This window comes from Pleurodeles waltl, chromosome 3_2, assembly GCF_031143425.1.
Source record: "Pleurodeles waltl isolate 20211129_DDA chromosome 3_2, aPleWal1.hap1.20221129, whole genome shotgun sequence".
Classification (NCBI taxonomy): domain Eukaryota; kingdom Metazoa; phylum Chordata; class Amphibia; order Caudata; family Salamandridae; genus Pleurodeles; species Pleurodeles waltl.
Window position 1 is genome coordinate 147688065 of NC_090441.1, and position 18642 is coordinate 147706706.

Consider the following 18642-nt stretch of genomic DNA (forward strand, 5'->3'; position numbering starts at 1 on the left):
AAAATCTTGGATTACCTTGCAGAAAAGGCAGATTGGCTACAGTTACTTACTGTTAACTGTGGTTCTCCCACTTTGGCTTCTTTCCTAGATTTCCATGCTTGATTTATTCCCTTTCATCAGACTGAGAACCTTCAGTAAACAAAGTAAATATAGATTTGTACCTTTAAACTTAATGCCATTTGAAATTACATATACTTTTACATGCTATTTAATTTGTTGCAAATGACCCAAAGTCCAGTGCATCACTGAAGAGCACATTCAGTTCCACCCCTGCCAAATTTCCTAGCTCATTTAGAGCTTGAGTGAAACATATTCATATATTCAGCATTTCCTTTTCAGTGTCAATGTAAATGCAGCAGTGCTTGGTGAGTTCTCCTCCATGCAGCTGCTTAGCAGACGTTTTTTAATTGGATACCCACAAACAGACCTATTTTTGATGCCATAGCCCCGATTGTACTTACTCGGATTTTGGTGGATGCCTTCAGTGTGATGGATTTAGAATTTAAGACATCTTTTGATTACCAATGAAAGTAAAACTCTTACAGCTGAAGTGCTTGAATTCTGAAAACATGTTTAAGATTATCAAGAAGATACTAATTCAAGAGACTTAAACATGCAATAATGCAATATGTGAATTATGAGGATGACTGAGAGGAATATAATCAGTGAAGCAGACCCTGCTACAAACCCCAAAGGTACAAAAACAAAGAAGCATGCCATAATTTCCAATGCTAAAATCACACACGATGGGAGGAGGGGTCAAATAATGATGCAAAACTTGCTTTGCGCCACTATTTAATACCTGGGTCAGGCCAGGAGTTAGGGGACCTGTGGGACTATTTTCATGGTAGAAAACCCCCTAGGCCCCAGGGACACCCCACCCACACCAGAGGGACAGTGGAGGATGGGGGACCTCATCCCAGGTAAGTATGAGTAAGTACAGGTAAGTATTGTTTTTCAAGTGCCATTGTGGGCCCTGAAATGGGCCCTCCCTACATGGCACTGGGTACAAAGGGCATGCCCAGGGGACCCTGGTCCCCTGTGCTGGCCATTTTGGTGGTGGGCATGGCTCCTGTCTTCTCTAAGACAGGTGTCATGTGGTATGGATGGTTTTGCATCAGAAAATGACGCTAGGCTGGTTAGAGTAATTTATTTTTACTCTAACCTACCTAACACCATTTTTTGGTGCAAAACCCCCTTCTTCCATACCGCCAGCCCCACCCGGCTAACATAATTTCTTTTTATACTAGCCTACCCTTTGCACCAGCTGCACCATTCCATAAATATGGTGCCCAGCTGGTGCTCTGAAATGGTGCAAGCTGGTGCTAAACATTTTGGTGAAAAACTGCGTTAGTGCGGTTTTGCAGCAAAAAGTATAAATCAGGGCCTTATCATAGCTATTGATGATCATGAGAACAAGCTCAGAATGGGAGAAGCCAGATTTCCAGATCGAAGAGGTTGTTGATGGGGAGCCGGTTTCAGTCGAGCCCAGTGAAAATGTTTACGTTCAGACTTTTACAATTTTTTGGAAGTTAAAAACTTCCAGCGTGATGTAGCTAAAAACTATAGCCAAAGAGGGCTGTACAAGGCTGGATACCATTGCTTGGCAGTCCAGCTGAAAAGGATTTGTTGCTGTGAAGAACATAGTGGGAGCTACTACGAAGGCAAGCCAACATGTGAACCACATTAGGTCTGAACCACATTAGGTGGATCAGGTGGAGGTAGTCCTGGTCTTTTGTCAGTTCTTCTGCCACTTTTTAATGAATTTGTTTTTAAGTCCCAAGTTTTAGGGTTAGGCAGGAGCAGCACCTCTAACACCACCACAGAAATGGCCCTTATAGTCGCCACAGACAACATAAGAGACGACATCTTAGACCGTGGCGAATCAGCAGACCTGATCCTGCTTGACTTGTCAGCAGCCTTCGACACTGCCTCCTACCACCTCCTCTTACAAAGACTTCACCACATCGGCATCTGCAGGAATGCACTCAAGCTACTAGCCTCCTTCCTCACCGGCCGGACCCAGAAGGTCCGCCTCCCACCTGACATCTCTGACCCCAAGAGCATCATATGCGAGGTACCCCAAGGCTCCTCACAGAGCCACACTCTCTTCAACATCTACATGATGCCAGTAGCACCTATCGTTTGCAGCCACAATCTCAACATCATCTCATATGCCCACAACACATAGCTCATACTCTCCCTCTCCAAAGACACAGACACCACCATAGCAAACTTCCAGATGCCATGACATTCGTCGCCGAATGGATGAGAACTAATTGCTTAAAACAGAACACTGACAAGACTGAAGTTCTCCTCTTCGGAAGAGCCCCCTCACCGATTGCCATCTCCTGATCGCCCTCTGCCCTAGGACCAGCACCCTTCCCCACCACTCATGCCTGTAACATCTGCATCATACTTGACAGCGAGCTCTCCATGAGACAACAGGTCAACTAAGGGGTTTCTACCTGCTGCAAAATCTTCAGCTGGATCCCAAAAGACACCAGACGAACCATCATACAACCCCTCATCACCAGCCATCTTGACTACGGGAATGCCCTCTACGCTGGAACCATTAATTTCCTTCTAAACCACATCCAAACAATCCAGAATGCAGCTACAATAATCATCCTGGATCTGCCAAGACAATCCCACACCACCGCACCATGCACTGGCTTCCCATCAAGAAGAGATTCCACTTCAAACTGCTCAGACATGCCTACAAAGCCCTCCACAACACAGAACCTGAATACTTGAACAACTGCCTGACTTTTTACCACCCCACCAGACACCTGCACTCAGTCTCCCTTGCCTTTGCCACCGTCCCCAGAATTCAGCGCATTCGAGCCGGAGGACGCACCTTCTCCCATCTCATTCATAAAGCCTGGAATAACCTCCCCATCCACCTCCATACATCTTCCTCCCTCGTCAAATTCAGGAGTGGCCACAAGACTTGGATGTTTGAGTAGCTTCCCTGTCCCCCCAAGCAGAGCCTGGATACCCCAGTGGTGATTAGCACACTTTACAAATACTAATTGATTGACTTCTAATGGTCCAGAACCTGGAGTGACCACTTGGGAGATTAGGACTCATTCCAGCAGAGGCCAGATACAGTGTTCAAGGTCTCTGGAGCTTGTTATGTCATTGTAGCACACACAGAAGGCCATCAAACTAAGCACTTGGAGTCACTTTGTTAGTCCTGGGATCAATCAGCAAGGTAAGTCTCAAGCAGCAGGGAAGTCCTTGGAGAGCAAGGTAGGCCTCGAGCAGCAGGACAGTCATCTGAGAATCCAGGCAGTACTGCCAGTTTTCAACATGTCTAAGAGTGTACTGAAGTGTTGGTTTAAGGGTGCAATATTTATACCTAGTCCGAGCCTTTTAGGCTTCCCCCACATCTGGTTCTGGAAAGTTAGTTCTTTCCCCTGCTAAGGCTCCAAGAAGTTTAGGTGACAAAACGCTACTTTCAGGTTCTATTGTGTTGGAAGGGGGGCCATTAGTTGTGTGGCCTGCACAAGTAGTGGGTCCGCATGCAACCACCACTGGGAACCAAACACCCCATTGTAGCGCTTGACTCTCATAGGGTAGCGTTGCTGAGCAGTCTCAGGCTTACTCAAGGGAGAAGGTGTGGGCTAGTAACCCCCATTCACAAGCACACAAACATGGCACCCAATAAGTGATTGTCCAGTCTGCTTTTTCTTTTGATAAAGTAAAAGTACATTAATTACACACACTACTCAATACTATGCAACAATTTACAAATATACACAAATTGATGGAATTACCCTTGTATGACAGTGTGTAATCTCATGTCTACCCCGAGGGGAAATATAATCCAAGAACCCACATGGCAAAACAATCCCTGGTACCCCAGTGCAACATTTGCCTGTAATGTAGAGTGGAAGCACCAACATCTGGAAAATAAGCGCATTTACGATACAAGAGAATCAACCTCATTATGCAAATCAGCATTACCAGAAACATGTTTAAATACTTTAAACCATAAAGAATACTTTAAGATTACTTTTCAGATTGCACTGGTGTAACAGCATAGACTTGATTATTCTAATGTAATAACATCCTGCACTCCTGGAGAATACAGCCATACAAACCAAAAGCAAAACTTATATAATGCTGGTGCTTTACATTTGGTTGTAACCCTTGGGGGGTTATATTTCCTTTGTACCACCCAACCTAGGGTGGGGGAATAAACTTGGCATTGGGGGGACACTACACTGTTCCTGCAGCTCCCCCTGACAATAGGTACTTGGTTGGTGGTGGCCCCACCTTCCTGGGGCCACCATGAGCTGAGCACTGTGTTCTGGAGGACTTGGGCCTCGCAAGGCCTTATGGGATAGATGCATAACAAATGAGCGGCTCTCCCGCTGTGCCGGGAAGAGACGCTTTGCTTTCTGTGGGGATTTTGCTGGTGTCACTGCAGCGTGGGGACCCCACCCCCGGCTCCCCTCTTGATTGGGGGGGGTGTCCGGTCATGCTGAGTCCTCGTTGGAAGGCAGCGCGGTGAGCCCACCCACGGCTGCCCTCGTCATTGGGGGGTGTCCGGTCCCACTCGGACACCTCCGTCATATGAGTGGGGTCGGGGAGCAGCTCGGGCCGCTCCCGCCGGCTCCACACGTGTCCAGCACCTCCAGGTGCTTCTGCAGGTACTGGCCTGTTCTTCGGTGTCTGCCCGCTCCTGTGTCAGATGCGTGCAGCTGGGCGGCCAGACGGGCAGCCTGGGGGGAGTGCGAAGGCACTCCCACCTCTTCTTCTGCTGCATCTGGGCCCTGGGATGGGGTCTGTGGCCCCCTCGCCACTCCTGGGAGCGCAACAGTGCTCCCAGGCCTCAATCTCTTCAAGGGGCCCTGGGATGGGCCCCGGGGCCCCGGCACCATCTTCACAGGAAGCACGACGGCACTCCCCGGCTTAGTCTTCGGATACCGACTCTCCCTCATCCGGTGGCCATCTTCATGGGGGACGCAACAGTGCCCCCCCGACTGCTCTTCCTGACAGGGCCTTGGAATGGGGTCCGGGGCCCCCTTCCACCATTTTAGCAGGGAGTTGTCAATGGGGCCTCAGGATGAGGTCCGGGGCCCTCCATTGTACTTCGAAGGGGTCACAACGGCAGCCCCAGGCTTTACTTTGATTTGGGGGCAGCCCCCTGGCATGGGTCCACCCTTGGGGCATCGACCGGAGCAGTGGCAGAGCCCCATGCGCTTCACTGCTCACTCTGAATTAGGTCAAAGGTGACAGACCTTCTTCTTTGGATATCTCAGGGCCCCAAGGGCCGATTTGGATGGTTCTGATGTCGTATCGCTCCTGGTGACGAGCCCTTGCCACCAGAAGCACTCTCCTTAGGACTCCTGGCCTAGAAGGGTCCCAGGTGAAGGGGGACAGTCCCACTGACTCCCTGCGCCAGCCTTTCCTCTGGGTGCCCTCCTTTTCTTCTGGGCAAAGCGCTGTCCTTGGGCCAGCCCAGTCTTTCCCCCAACTAGTCCTCAGTGGCAGGAAGGGGGCCAGCTTACCTGGCCCTGGCCTGCGCCTCACTGGGCCTGAAGTCCTTCTGGGGCAGAGTCCCTGCCCTAGGGGGCAGTCAGGGGGTTCTTCTTTCCAGTTGTCCATGATGCCCGTCTGCAGTCTCAGTGTCCAGCAGTGAAGCACAGCCAAGAGAGAGCTCTCCCCTGTGCAGGACCTTTTAAGTGGGGGCAGAAGTGTTCAGCAGACCTGCACCTCTGGCCAATCCAGACGTGCCTCATCACTTCCTTGCCGCTGTCCCCTCTACCCTGCACAGTCTTCTGGGATAGCTCAAAAATGGCGTTGTCCAGGAGCTTGGGCCACGTGTGCTCTGAAACTCAGCCCCTCCTTCCTAACATTCCGTTCAGGGCTTCTCCGCCCATTTCCTGGCAGGGGCTGACAGCTGCCTGATTGATGCAAGGCCCTGCTCAGGCAGCTGGATAGAGCAGTAATTGACCCTAATCCAGAGTTGAGCCAGAGAAAGATGACATTCCTGAATGATCCATAAGTGGTACTACTATGCTTTTGTAACCTACTGCATCATTCTTTTCACACAGGTTACAGTGTACATTGGTGCGACTCTGGTCTCTGTGGGCCCTAGGGCCACTCTTTGCTATTGCCATTGAATGGAGTGTCCCTACAGTGAAAAGACAGTAAGCACCCTGATGTTGACATGTACTTGAGTGTCCCTATGGTTAAAATACAGTAAGCACATTGACTATCCCTCCTCTGTGTACACCCCACCCATGAGGCCTACTCCAGGTCACCACCCACTCTGCATAGTTCCTTCTGCGCCAGGGTCCCTAAGTGCAGTTTTTGGGCTGAGGATGCCAGGAACCCTCCCTGGGCAGCCCTACATGGGTGCACACATGATCACGTGTAACCAGCCCGGGGTCTCCTACTCTTGCTGCATCACAGCTACCTTTCCTTAGCAAGGCGGCACCGGTGGTCACATGTGCAGTCCATATTACCATGAGTTAACTGTGGGAGAGTCTCTGACTAGGAGGCTTCCTCACAGTAAAAGGTAAAAAACCAGGTGGTCAAAAAGTGAAAAATCAGGGCAGACCAGAAGGTCAGAACCATCCTCTCACACTTTGTTTCTGATGGAGGCAGTCCTTTGAAATGTAAGTGGGGGAGGTAACAACTCTACCCCTGCTATCCTTGCAGGCTGGCCCATACCACCAACACCTAGTCCCCTTTCTTTTACTGTCTGGGGGGGAATGCACAAAGTCCAAAAGCTAAGTTATTCACAATCATATGACCCAGAACACTGTCAGCAGGCATCAAATGGGCAGATCAAGAATATGCCAGCTTTCTAAAAGTCGCATTTTCAGAATTGTGACTTAAAATTTAACTTTACTGTTAGAAATGGGGTTTTTGGTTGGCAGTCAGGTTACCCTCTGTCCAAGCAAAAGCCCTCACTCTAGTCAGGGTAAGTCACACACTATCCAAGATTATCCTGTGCTCACCCTCTGGTAGCTTGGCACGAGCAGTCAGGCTTAACTTAGAAGGCAATGTGTAAAGTATTTGTGCAATAAATCATACAATACCACCATATAGCACCACAAAAATACACCACACAGTGTTTAGGAAAATATATAATATTTATCAGGATAATTGTAGGTCAAAAAGAATAAAGATGCAATGGAAAATTGTAGAAATATCACAGGAAAGTGATATAAAGTGTCTTAAATCTTTAGAATGTAACAAAAGTCTCTTTCAAGCACAAGTACCTGGTTCGGAGTGGAAAATCTCCTCAGAGGGCCACAGGAGAAGAGATGCGTGGAAAAAGGGTGTGTGCGTCGATTTCTCCTCAGCACACAAAGACTTGCGTCGTTCTTTTCCACGCGGGGAAGTCGGGCGTCGTTTTCCGGCGCGCAGACAGTCTCTTTTCGTTGATCGCGGGGATTACCAGATGTCCCGGGTCTGTGCGTGGATTCTCCGACTTGTTTTCCGGCTGCGCGTCGTTCTGCGGGGCTGCGCGTCGAAGTTTCGATCTCACTGTAGGCGTCGCGTCGATTTCTCCTTGGAAGTCGGGCGGCGTTGTCCTTGCGAGGCCGTGCGTCGAAATGTTGGTCTCACGGCAGGCGTCGTGTCGATTTCTCCTCGGAAGTCGTGCGGCGTTGTCCTTGCGAGGCCGTGCGTCAAAGTTTCGCACTCACGGTAGGCGTCGCGTCGATTTCTCCTGGAAAGTCGGGCGGCGTTGTCCTTGCGAGGTTGTGCGTCGAAGTCTCGATCGTCCCGAGGGCGTCGCGTTGATCAGCGTCGGTGTGCGGCGTTTTTCTCGCCGCGAAACAAGCTGTGCGTCGAAATTTTCGGCGCACGGAGCGTCCAAGTGAAAGGAAGAAGTCTTTTTGGTCCTGAGACTTCAAGGAACAGGAGGCAAGCTCTATCCAAGCCCTTGGAGAGCACTTTCACAGCCAGACAAGAGTTCAGCAAGGCAGCAGGGCAACAGGAAGGCAGCAGTCCTCTGTAGAAAGCAGACAGGTGAGTCCTTTGAGCAACCAGGCAGTTCTTCTTGGCAGGATGTAGTTTCTGGTTCAGGTTTCTTCTCCAGCAAGTGTCTGATGAGGTAGGGCAGAGGCCCTGTTTTATACCCAAATGTGCCTTTGAAGTGGGGGAGACTTCAAAGAGTGGCTAAGAAGTGCACCAGGTCCCCTTTCAGTTTACTCCTGTCTGCCAGGGTCCCAGTAGGGGGTGTGGCAGTCCTTTGTGTGAGAGCAGGCCCTCCACCCTCCCAGCCCAGGAAGACCCATTCAAAATGCAGATGTATGCAAGTGAGGCTGAGTACCCTGTGTTTGGGGTGTGTCTGAGTGAATGCACAAGGAGCTGTCAACCAAGCCCAGCCAGACGTGGAATGTAAGGCACAGAAGGATTTAAGTGCAAAGAAATGCTCACTTTCTAAAAGTGGCATTTCTAGAATAGTAATATTAAATCCGACTTCACCAGTCAGTAGGACTTTGTATTACCATTCTGGCCATACTAAATATGACCTCCCTGCTCCTTTCAGATCAGCAGCTGCCACTTCAACAGTGTATGAGGGCAGCCCTAATGTTAGCCTATGAAGGGAGCAGGCCTCTCAGTAGTGTGAAAACGAATTTAGGAGTTTTACACTACCAGGACATATAACTACACAGGTATATGTCCTGCCTTTTACCTACACAGCACCCTGCCCTAGGGGTTACCTAGGGCACACCTTAAGGGTGACTTATATGTAGAAAAAGGGGAGTTCTAGGCTTGGCAAGTACTTTTAAATGCCAAGTCGAGGTGGCAGTGAAACTGCACACACAGGCCTTGCAATGGCAGGCCTAAGACAAGGAAAAAGGGGCTACTTAAGTGGGTGGCACAACCAGTGCTGCAGGCCCACTAGTAGCATTTAATTTACCAGCCCTATGCACATAAAGTGCACCTTACTAGGGACTTATAAGTAAATTAATAGTCCAATCAGGTATGATTCCAGGTTACCATGTTTTAAGGGAGAGAGCATATGCACTTTAGCACTGGTTAGCAGTGGTAAAGTGTGCAGAGTCTATAAACCAGCAAAAACAGTGTCCAAAAAAATGGAGGGAGGCAGGCAAAAAGTTAGGGGTGACTACCCTAAGGCTGTCAGGTCTAACATTTACCATTGAAGATAATTTAAAAAAACAATTACTTTGAGTCCAATCATGATATTTCTACCTACTCACAATAAAAAGAGGGTACCTATTTAATCCAATAAGGTAACCTAATGCTATCCTATCAGTGAAATAGGCCTTGCTGTATAGACAAAACAAACTAAGGACTTTTCCATTATCAGGACATGTATGTAAATCTTAAGAACACATGTCCTACATTTTATATACAATGAAACCATCCCTATGGGCTGGCTAGAGCCTACTTTAGGGGTGACAAAAGTAGTAACAAGCATTTTCAATGCAATTGGTCTCACGTTTGCTTGACTTAGAGCTATTAGTGTTATAAAGTCCTAACCGGACTTTTCTTGCCACATAAATTGAAAATGAAAAGCAGTATAGTTTTACATAAGCAAACCAATTTAAAGCACCACAGCATGAGCGTGAAGGAGCACACAAAAAGAAACAGAAGTTTGCTTGCAGTCAAACGTATCGGCACTTAAACAATTATCCATGTAATAGGGTCAATGTCATGCAAAGCGCTCAACTACTGCCTAGTGAGATAGCGCTGCCTAGGAAATAAAAAGAAAAAATAGTCCAGAAACCATGTGGAAATCAAGGAGCCTCGAATGTTTTCAGTAGTTGGTTGGTGCGCGCAAGGAGGGCTAAACACAGGAAAAGGCATGATGTATGCATGCCTTTCACAAATAAATCAAGCGATTTTTAAAAGGCAAACCCACGAACTAATGAAAGTGACAGGCGTGGCGTGGGCGTAGTTAAAAGCCCGCAGAGAGATTACAACAGGCTAGAGCATTTGCACGCTCGACGCTAAGAAGGACGAAATAATGAAGTAATATTAGAACATAATGTGCTGCATTATGCTTCATAATTTGCATTTTCTAACCACATAATTTACTCAACTCTACCACATAATTTGGACCTCTCTTGCTGCATAATTCCAGTGGCCCTGCCAATGGGATTCAAATGGAATGAGGTCTTCATCAGAGGTGTCATTCTAAAGTAATAATAGTTACCCCTAACAACAATTCACATCCACTGATTATGAGCTTTAAAAATAAAATACTGAACACATTTGAACATTAGCTTGGTTAATACATGTAGGAAGGTGGCTTTCTTCTAGCATGGTTACCCCCATTTTTGGCCTGTTTGTCAGTGTTTGTCTGTGTTTTTACTGTCTCACTGGGATCCTGCTAGTCAGTACCCTAGTGCTCCTAGTTTTTGGCATATATGTCAGTATGTTTTACTGTGTTCTCAGTATGCTTGACTGTGTCACTGGAGTCCTGCTAACCATAACTCCAGTGATTATGCTCTCTCTGATTCCAAATTTGTACTTACATACTGGTAACCCAGTATTCCACTCCAGATTGACATACTGGACCCCCCTTATAAGTCCCTAGTATATGGTACCTAGGTACCCAGGGCATTGGGGTTCCAGGAGATCCTTATGGGCTGCAGCATTTCCTTTGCCACCCATAAGGAGCTCCTACAAACACTTCTTCAGGACTGCCTTTGCAGTCTGAGTGAACTAGTGTAAGCACTATTTCACAGCCATTTTCACTGCACCAGGTCACTTATAAGTCTCCTATATCTCTAACCTTCAGACTCTGAAGGCTAGGTGCATAGTACCTGTGAGTGAGGGCACCCCTGCACTAGCAGAGGTGCCCCCACCTCATCCAGGCCCATTTTCCCAGACTTCCTGAGTGTGGGGATGTCATTATAAGTGTACACTACATATAAGTCAATACATGTATGTAGCTTCACAGTGGTAACTCCGAATATGGCCATGTGAGGTGTCTAGGAACTGGAAATTGTACCCCCAATCTGATTCTGGTATTGGGGGGCCAATTCCATGCACCCTGGGGGCTCCACCATTGACCCCCAGTACTGCCATACCAGTCTTCTGAGGTTTTCACTGCAGACCCAGCTGCTGCCACCTCACAGACAGGCTTCTCCCCTCCTGGGGCTTGGGCAGCCCAATCACAGGAAGGCGGAACAATGGATTTCCTTTGGGACAGGGGTATTACACCCTCTCCCTTTGGAAATAGGTGTTACAGGCATTGGAGGAGTTTCCTTCCAGGGCCTCTGGAAGTGCTTTGAAGGGCACAAATGGTGCCCTCCTTGCACAATCCGGTCTACACCGGTTCAGGGACCCCAGCCCCTGTTCTGGCATGAAACTGGACAAAGGAAAGGGGAGTGACCACTCCACTGTCCATCAACACCCCGGGGGTGGTGCCGAGAGCTTCTCAAGAGTGTCCCTGGGTTTTGCCATCTTGGATTCCAAGGTGTTGAGATACTCTGGGAACATCTGATTGGCCAGTGTCAGCAGGTGACGTCAGAGACCCCTCCTGATAGGTCCATACCTTGTTAGGTGACCAATCCCCCTCTGAGGGCTATTTAGGGTCTTTCCTGTGGGTGTTTCCTCAGATTCGGATTACAAGACTCCAGCAGGGATCCTCTGCATCCTTTACTTCATCTTCTACCTTCGAACCAACAGCAGAACTGCTCCAGGAACTCTACAACTGCAACAAAGTATCCAAGAAGGCTACTGCAACTTTGTAACTTCAAGTCCTGCCAGCAACTGCACTGCAAAAGTTTCCAGGTTGTGCACACTCTGAGGACTGCCTGTCTTTATCCTGCACCAGAAGAACCGAAGGAATCTCCTGTGGAGTGACAGAGTTACTTCCCTGCTTCAGCAGGCACCTCTCTGCAGCAATGACTGGTACACTGGGTCCCCTCTCCCGACGACGAGCGTGTATCCTGGAACACAGGTGGTGGATTAAAGTGACCCTGACTGTCCAAAGGTCCAGCTGTCCAAATTTGATGGAGGTAAGAGCTTTCCTCCATGTGCCAGACAGTACCCCTGTGCACCAAGCGTTTTGCTACTCCTAGGGCTTCTGTGCACATTTCCAAGAAATTCTTCATGCACAGTGTAGCCCAGGTCCCCAGCACTCTATCCTGCGACGCTCAGATCCATGAGTTGTTCCCCGGCAGAGTAGGATCCCTTTGTGTAGTGCTGCAATAACCGCCATTTGCAACTCTTTGTCCCCATGCTGTGAGACTCCTGTGCATGCTGCTTGGTCTTCTGAGTGCTCTCTGAGTTGCTGAGAGCTGCCTCTGTCCCCCTCCTGGGTAGAGTCGACCTGGTCTTTCCTGGGCCTGGGCAGCATCATTTTTCATGAAACACAAGTTTTGCATTTACAAAGGCTTGTTGGCAGAATCCCACAACGCAAACCAGACTGCATTCATCCATCCGGCGTGCAACATCTTCTGCACGAACCAGGACCCCATATCTGTCTTCTTTGGTGAAATTCTGACTTTGTCTTCGTACTTGTGGTTCCTCTTTTGCCCCTTCATCCGGGTTAGCAGGGGCTCCTGTTCTCCCTGGACCCTTCAGTACTTCTTTGACTTTGTCCCCTTCTTCCACAGGTCTTCAGGTCCAGGAATCCATCATTGGTGTCTTGCAGTCTTTTCTGATTCTTGCATTATCTTCTACCACGGCTTCTAGTGTGTTTTAGGAAACTTGCTGTGTTTTACTCCTGCTTTCCTGGGCTCTGGGGTGGGGTATTTTACTTACCTTTGGTGTTTTCTTTAACTCCCAGCACCCCTCTACACACTAAACTTGCCTAGGAGGGAAACCAACATTCACATTCCACTATTTTAGTCTTTCACATTCCACTATTTTAGTATATGGTTTGTGTTCCCCCAGGGCTATTGCAACCTATTGTGATTTTCACTATTTGCACTATTCTCTGACTGTTTACTTTACCTGTTTTTGGTTACTAGTGTATATTTTATGTATAATACTTACCTCCTAAGGGAGTATAGACTCTAACATATTTTTGGCCTTGTGTCACTCAAATAAAATTCCTTTATTTTTGGTAACAGTATTGTCTTTCATGTGTGTAACTACAGTGGTATTGCAAGAGCTTTGCATGTCTCCTAGTTCAGCCTTGGCTCTAGACAGTCTGGCTTCTAGACACTGACTACATGTCACTAATAAGGGATAACTGGGCCTGGTATAAGGTGTGGTACCCATTACAAACCAGGCCAGCCTCCTACAATACAATATCAGTTATGGTCTTCATGGCAATCCCATTTACAGTTCAACTCACAAAGTCTACTGTGAGAATGGAGCGTAATGATTAAGCTTAATTAAGGTGTGTTACTTTTGAACTTGCATTACTAATATGATCTAGACGTTCCTAAGTAGTTATATAATAATATGCGGTTTTACAATTAAATAACCTTCTTAAAATCGAATCCTAATTAACACTGAAACATTTAACATCAGTAGTTCCGGAACTGGCTGTACCCAGAACCTAAATTCTGCATACAGGAACTGGATCGCATGTGGTGGCAGTATTTAGAAAATTCCCTTTTTGACTCCATTTTCACCTTCTGTCTCGTGTAGAGATGTAACACCTGTGTACCCCTGGTTAAAATATCGTTATACATTTAATAACATTAAACACTTGTTAATGCAAGCATCATTCATTGTATAAATGCTCTCCTAGACGTCCCGTTTCTGTGTTTAGTGGTGCCAAGGGTGTTCTTCATTTTAAAATGAAAAACTTAAAAAACAACAAAGCTCAGTCATTTTTAACTTACTTTTTAAAAAAACCCTTGACTAAATTTGCAGGTCACAACAAAGTGCCCCCCCCCCACAAGAGGAGTTGAGCCCACATGGTCCCGTAAACACGTACATAGTGAGGACTTGATGAATTGCCGCATGCCACACCAAAATATGTTTAAAAAAATACAGGAGTGCTGTCCTCCTAATAGTGAGACTTCTTCCTTGATATTGAGGTTACCTTTATTGTGATATGTGCGTTCAATAATAGCAATAAAAACCAGACTGGCAGCTAGTGTAGTTCTCTCTCAAAGTAAAGCTAAGAAATAGTCAAATGCCGAGCATCTGGGGATACATGTATTTATGCTGGCACTATATTTTCGCACAGTGCTGTACAGTATAGGCATTATATGAAAGCGTGAATTGGTGTGAATTAGTAATTCTACATTTATTTTTTACATTTGTAACAACTTCCTGTGATGTCTTTTCCTGTGATCTCACTAATTATGCTAATTAGAAGCTTCCTGGTGAACTTGACTCTGTGCATTGCTGGCCAGGGATGCTCATAGCTTCTCAGTTTGCCTTTCTTTGGTAGTGTTTGTTGGCTGGAACTGGAGCACGTTTCCTGTTTCCTGTTTATTGCATTTCATAGCGGATGGAGGGTGGGGCATCCGAGACCTTAATTAGTGGACGAAGTCCGAAGGCTTATTTGCTTTGACAGTAAGACAATGTTAAGGGAGGTAAGGCGAAAGATGAAGAACCAGTTGGAGGTGATGCTCAGGTCGCTTTCAAGTGATACAATAATATAGCGGTAAAGATGGTCAGGCATGTTTAAAAAGACACAACACATGGCAAGCAATAACATATGAAGAATGTTCTAAGTAAGAAAAGTTTAAAAGAAGTTAAACGTCTCATAAAAACTGTAAAAAGTCGGCCTGCTGCATGATTTACAAGCGTCGTCTGCTGCACAGTTGTATATTTTACACTAGATGGCGCCAATAACAAATAAAATACAAGTTTTCCCTCTTTCTCCAGAACACCGTTCAATGAGGGAAACTCACGAGTTCGTCTTATCCGTTAATTTTATGTCAAGACCGGAGGCTCCTGTTATGCATTCTTTTCTCACTTTATTAAAATAGCAGCAGTCAAGAACTACAGTTTCCAAAAGGCTTAGCAACAGGCAAGCCAATGGGAACAAAAACGTAGGCATATACTGAACCAATAGCATGACACCAAGGACCATTAAGTACCCCCTTGACTGCAAGCAGCCCTCTTTTCTTGCTGCTTGCAGTCAACATAAGTACTCTTACCCCATTCTCTTCAGTATTGTATTTTGTTGCTATATGGTTTTGTGTTGTATATTCTGCTCTTTTGTTATTGCCTCTATTTTCCTTACATTCAAGGTTTCTACTTTTGGTTCCTCCCCCTGACCCCCCCCCAGTCGTTTGCTAATTTCAGCTTCTTCCCTGATGCTTGCGCTCTCTCTAACGGTTGTTTTCCAACCGCCGTGCGTCCCTTCACCTCACCGTTAGCTGTTAACCGTAACGAGCGCGTCTTTTGCACTCGCATGGTCAGGTTATTTCAGCTGTTTGGTTACCTGCGGGCCTCTCATTTCTTCGAGCGCGTCTCCCGAATGCTCACCGACTGCCGATTCCGTCCTCACATTCATGCGTCTGCTGTCGACGCTTTCTCGAGTGGGCGCGGCCTTCTTCGCCTACCGTTTCCTGACTGGACACTGCTCCTGTGTCTCCACCACTGAGGGGAGTGTTTTCCTTTGCTCGTTTTTTATGTCTGGAGTGCTTGGTTATTTTCATCTATTTTCCGACCATCTCACAAGCTCATTTGTTTTCATGGATTCAGATAGTTCTCCTGTGATGCCTGAAATGAATGAGAATGCGGAAGTCTTTAAACAAGATTTGAATATTTTTATTCAGTCCTCTGTTAAGCAAGCTTTACAAGCTTCAACGGATAAAATGTCTAAAAATATTGAAAATACTGTCAAACACATGGTGTCCAATTCTCTGGCCAATTCTGCGGGGGAAAGCAGAAAACGCAAACTGTCTCTAAAGAAAATTTCTCCTAAAGGCGCTGAGATGACTAGTGAGGTTCCCTCACAACAGATTGAGGACTTGGTTCCTCCAAGGCCTCCTTGTAAGGAGGGGAATACCTCTAAAACTTCTAACACTTTGTCATCTCTTCATTCCAAATTTAAAGTTAAATAAAAAAACACTGATGAAGCACCAAAAAAGATTGTTATTTCTAACATATTGGACACGGATGATGATGATGTGGATGATTTATATAATTCTGATGTACCAGATGACAGTTTTTCGACCTCCTCTCCTCTTCCTACTAAACATTTCAAAGTCTCTTTTTCAGATTTTTCCTCTGCCATTGTGGATTCCGATGGAGTCCCTATGTTTGACCCCACTCTAATACATCACCCCAATTCCACCGGATGGCTACCTTCTTCTCATGTGGGGGAATATATTTTGTCTCGTCTGCGTCTTCCTCTGAACAAACAAACCTGTGCAAATCTGAAATCCGAGTGCCTTAGACCTACCCTATCATCCAACATAACTCCTACCCCCTCCGTAGACCAATCTCCAATAACGTTCTTTACAAAATTTGGTAAAGATCCCCGTAAAGGGGTTGACAAAGCCTGGACAACTTGTCAGGGCAAACTTCTTGACGTGGTGGGTCCTCTTGCCCATATATTTGACCTAGCTGAAGCAGCCAGACTGGATGATGCAACAATTAATCCTTCGAAACTCTCTCTCTGGATCCAAAGAGCATTTTGCCTTTTGGGAAACGTCAATTTGGCTATTATTCATGAGAGGAGAAAAGGCTTACTCCTGGAACTGGACCCCAAACTGGCTAACCTTGCTTCCCTTGATCCCGGCATTCAAGTGGACGGCAACCTTTTTGGAGATTCCTTCATTAAGGACCTTAGTCGCTATGTTACGACTTTCTCCTCTATTGACAAAGCACAACAATCTTTGAAGAAGGTGTTCAATCAGCGTGTTTTTGCACGGGCCGGTAGAGGCAGGAGCCGATTTACCGGCTGCACCTACCGTAACCAAGGCACAAGAGGCACCTTCAATTCTTCCTACAACGTTCAAGGCTACAAACCTCAATTCTATCCCTAGAGGTCCAGAGGTTTCCGCAAACGTGGACAACGTTACTCCAGGTCCAATAATTCCCAAGGTAAGCCTGTGTTCTGGCCTTCCTGTGGGAGGGCGGCTAAAATATTTCATTCCAAAATGGTGTTTAATTACTTCAGATCCTTGGATTCTAGACACAGTTCAGGGTTATCGCATCGAACTGTACTCCCTCCCTTTCAATCCTTTTTCCCTCCGCCTCCAAAATGTTCTCTTCTAATGTCTTCCTTCATTACCACGGAAGTCCAGTCTCTCCTAGAGAAAAACTCTATCCAAACTTCCATTCCTGATCCGTAGGGATTCATGAGCTCTCTGTTCCTTGTCCACAAGAAAAACAAAAAACTAAGACCAGTAATCAATCTCAAATCATTCAACCAATTCGTAATCTATCGACATTTCAAAATGGAAACTATAATGCATCTCAGAGACATTTTACTTCAAAAGGACTGGCTAGTAAAACTAGACCTTCAGGATGCCTATTTGACCATTCCTATCCATCCATCTCACAGGAAATATTTACAATTTCAATGGCTTTCAAAAACCTATCAGTTTTCCTCCCTTCCCTTCGGCCTTTCGTCAGCCCCCTGGAGTTTCACAAAGCTGTTGAAACCGGTTGTAGCTCACCTCAGATCTCTAGGTATCAGACTCATAATTTATCTAGAGGATATTCTCATCATGCACCAGGATGTTCCATCTCTTCATTCTCACCTTCATCTTACAAGATCTCTCCTTACGGATCTCGGTTTTCCCATAAATCCAGAAAAGTCCATGGTGGTTCCTACTCAACAAATAGAACTTTTAGGTTTTTTAATAGATTCCACCACAGCTACTCTCCATCTTCCCCCTTCAAAGGTTTCTTCGATCAAAAAACAGCTCTCCCACACGCTCCAGAAAGATCTAATTTCGCTCAGACCTCTTGCAAGAGTGGTAGGCCTTCTCTATTCCTTGATTCAGGCCATTTTTCCAGGTCCTCTACACTACCGTGCCTTACAACGCCTAAAAATCCTACACCTTTGCAAAGGTTTTGCCTTTTTTGACCTTGTAACTCTAGACGCAGAATCTTGACTAGAGATTCAATTGTGGATATACCATTTGGATGCCTGGAACGGCAGAACTATCTTCCCCTCTGCGCCCAATCATGTGTTAGAATCAGATGCAAGCCTCACGGACTGGGGCGCCCGCTGAGGACCAATATCGACTGGTGGTAAATGGTCCGCAGAGGAGTCCGAATTGCACATAAACTGTTTAGAGACGCTTGCAGGTTCCTTTGTGATCAAAAGTTTCAGAAAAAACAAAGCTCTAGCGAAAAGCCTTTGGGAGTTCTGTCTATCCCACAAATTTTCACTTCTTGCAGAGTATCTTCCAGGTTCCCAGAATTCCATAGCGGATTGGCACTATTGTCATCTCAAGGATTGGAAACTTCATCCGTCTGTTTTTCAAATGCTTCTGAACAAATGGGGTCCTTTCCGTATAGATCTCTTTGCCTCTCGGCTCAATTCCCAACTTCCACTCTTCTTCAGTTGGCACCCGGATCCGCTGGCGATGGCAACAGATGTATTTCTTCAGGATTGGTCCCAATCGTTCAACTATGCTTTCCCTCCGTTCATTTTAATCAACAGAGTTTTAGCCCAAGTCAGATGACAGAAAGCCTCTCTGGTCATCGTAACTCTCTTCTGGGAGTCCCAGGTTTGGTTTCCTCCTCTTCTCGAATTATTGACAGACTTTCCTCTCCTTCTCCCGGTTTTCCCATCTCTCCTTTTAGATCTGT